Source organism: Schistocerca serialis, chromosome 3, assembly GCF_023864345.2.
Source record: "Schistocerca serialis cubense isolate TAMUIC-IGC-003099 chromosome 3, iqSchSeri2.2, whole genome shotgun sequence".
NCBI lineage: Eukaryota > Metazoa > Arthropoda > Insecta > Orthoptera > Acrididae > Schistocerca > Schistocerca serialis.
In genome coordinates, this window is record NC_064640.1 from 1,052,775,217 (window position 1) to 1,052,778,635 (window position 3,419).

A 3,419-nucleotide genomic window follows, 5' to 3' on the forward strand; every position below is an offset into this window, starting at 1 on the left:
AAAATACGTGGAGGTCAAGACATGCCTAAAAAGTTCAGTGGTCTTCTCGTCAAACTTCTGATTAATCAATTCTAGTGACTCTCGCAGGGGTACCCTCGTAAACAAGGAAACGACGTCAAAACTCACCATGATATCTGACTCATCCAACCTGAAGCTATCAAGGCGTTTAACAAAATCCACGGAATTACGGATGTGATGAGGGCATTTACCCACATAAGGACTTAATATTCCCGTCAAGTATTTTTCCAACAAATATGTAGGTGCCCTGATGTTGCTGACAATGGGGCGTAATGGTACCCCCTCTTTGTGAACCTTCGGGAGTCCTTATAGTCTAGGCGGTACCGGACCTTGGGGTAACAATTTCTTAGCGTCACCCTCCCGTAAATCTGCGTCCTTGAGAAGCGCCCTCGTCTTGTTCTCCACCTTCTTTATAGGGTCAACGCTGATCTTCTGGTAGGAATCGTTCTAGTTTAGAAGGTTCGTAGAGGACACATATCAGGCACGTTCCATTAAGGGATTTGATCTCTACGCACATATATCCCACTGCTTTATCTTCATTATTGTTGGATGTGTGTAGCACAGTAGGTGATAATTCAGAGCGTATCTACACCCCTACTCTACCCCTTCGTCTGTTACAAGTGTTGTGTCTTCAAAAGATAAAGCCGTCTAGATTTTACTGAACTTCTGGGAACATCTAGATTGAGTCAGGTTTCCGAGAGAAGCATTACGAGGATGTCTATGAACTGAAATATCTGACGCAACTCGTTGACACGAGCTGGCAGAATCTGGACGTTTGTGTGCGATGTGGAACTCGGTACATCCAGTGCAAAGCTCCCGAGGATGCTGCTGTTGGACATTAAGGACTGTGTGTCAATGGCGACGAGGGAACAGCGTATAGCGAAGCCTGCTGTGGTAGGGAAGCTGTTATCCGGGAGAGAAAGCCGCAGGTGTCTCCAGGGTGGAGGGAGATTTAGTGGCCTACGACAATGGGCTCTGCAGTGGTCATTAAACTGTCGACTGGTGACAGGAGAGGAAACTCGGCAAACTGAGATAGAATAATCAGCGCAACGGTACTGAAAGCAAGATATGTGGAATAAAAAGAGAATGTGCTATTAATGGCGCTAATGATGAGTAACAACAATATTACGATATTAAACTGTTAAAATAAAAATGGAATTAAGACTAAGTTGGTACAGTATGTGACAAAGTAACTAAGAGACAATAAAAAGGGGAATTAGTAACGAGGTAAAAAGAAACAGTTAACACATTAGTTAAGCAATGGTTAACTGTAATCTATAATACTTGCATAAACACGCAAACTAATGGCAGCAGGAGTTAACATGTTCTTATCTCCCAAAGTGTAGGATTTCGTGTTAATTTACATTGCAAACCCATCTTTTTCTATTTTCAGTTTTCCCCCTTATCCTACCAGCATTTTTCCTCAAGTTCTGCAGCGTAAATCTAGAAATCGCATAGATCAAAATGATTAATCTTTCATTGGTGAGATCCTCTAGTGCTGTCAGTTTCTTCTTCGCTTTAAAGATCTCGTGTTTTCTCTGTACAGTACGAACTTCACTTCTTTTTGCGGGACGTGTTGTAGGTCCTGGAGCAATACATTAAACACTGTGACGTCCGTCAATGTCATGTAGTGTCACCTGCAGGCCTAGCTTCTCACAGACAAGATTCATCACTAATTCGTCTGTATTCTTTCTGCTGTGCTCAGGAACACTGAGGGGCCTAACATTATTGCGTTTCTGAACTTGTTCAAGTTCGTTAGACGTCTCGACCAGACTCTGTTCAACCAGTCGTGCCCTGTCTTCGGTTTCTCTTCATGACTGGTTCAGAGCACGGATCCCACTCACAGTCCCCTGCAGTGTTTTCCGAATTTTGCACGTCACTGCTGCAGTGACAGCTTCAGTGATGCTCTGGACAATGTTTTGCACTACAATGGTAAGTTCTTGTGCAGTGCTTGGTTGCACGGAAGGATGCATGATTGGAAGCAACATTTCGTTCCACAGGTTTTAATAATACAAAATGCTTTGTGAACGTCTCTCTAAGGTTAAGTTAGTATATTTGCACGCTGAAGCAAAAACGTGAAATCATCCCTTAAGCAGACGCGAGTACTCTTCTGTTTATTGATTTGTGTGTAAATATCACGATGTGAGTATTATAATCAATATTCTATACATCTTTCATATAAAAATACAGTTGAAAGTATTCTCAAAAGTGCTTACAGGTTTCCAGAACACGAAGTACAGAGAACTATTTCGACCCCTCCTTTGACGAGGGATAATATTAACGCAATCGACCACACAGTGATATGCAGGAAATATTTTTCGCCACAATGTTTTAATAGTCAGGCCTCTGGTATTGGAGAGAAACTCATGTCAGATGCCGCATCATCAGTTTTTTATTTCCTTAGGCACTTAGCACCTAAACGAAAAAATAGGAGAGCACCAACTCAGAGAAGTGTCTAATTCGGAAAATGATATACAAGTAGCACTTTGTTTGTAATTTTATCGAAATGATTGTAACTAAAGTTGTTGTGCACAAGTCTGACTGACTTAAATGTATAATTTCATTCGATTTGAAACTGAATTCCGCTCAAGATTGGTTTAGTTTGCATTAAAAGTTGAATAGTATCGCTGAGGAAAATTTGTTGTTAACAGACCATTGGAAGTTCACTGAGATCAAAATTTTTCTTTGTTTCCATGTCATTACATTATCTACAGTGTATTTATTTGCATTATAGGACAATTCAATTTAATCTAACACTTAAAATACATAGTCTATATATTATAATATGTTACATAACATTGGTGATAAGGATAGTATGCTGCATAGATTTTTCTCTATTAATATTTAGGTCTTAGAGCTATTTGTATATTCCTTAACTACAGATCATGCATCCAAAACCATGTGATGCATAAAATTTGCTTCCATTAAATAATTCTTTAGCTCTTTCCAGAATACCTTTTTAACCATAATACCGTGTAAACTCTCAGGATGTTAAGTTTTACAATCGAGTACCAAGAACCTTTCTGAGTAGCTCACAGTTTGTGTAGTATATTTCTAAGTTGGCCTTTATTTATTGTCATGTGAATGAACACATGGTTTTTTTTTCCGTTAATACACTGGCAACGATTTACGAAATTGTTCTGTACATGTACATGAATGGTAACGTTAAAATTTTCAGATTATGGTTGGCAGTTGTGCATGACTCTATTTTTTCATTGAAGATGGTCTTAATGTCCTATTTCTGAAATGAATACATTCTTTTATTATTATTGCCGCTGGAGTTTTCCAATGAAGAAATTCTCTACTGTAAGTGTGGCTCAAAAGGAGCGTGATGAGCTGTACACAGAAGTAGTTTGTTAGCGTAACGTACAAACTGTTTCATGATAATATAATTAACTGAC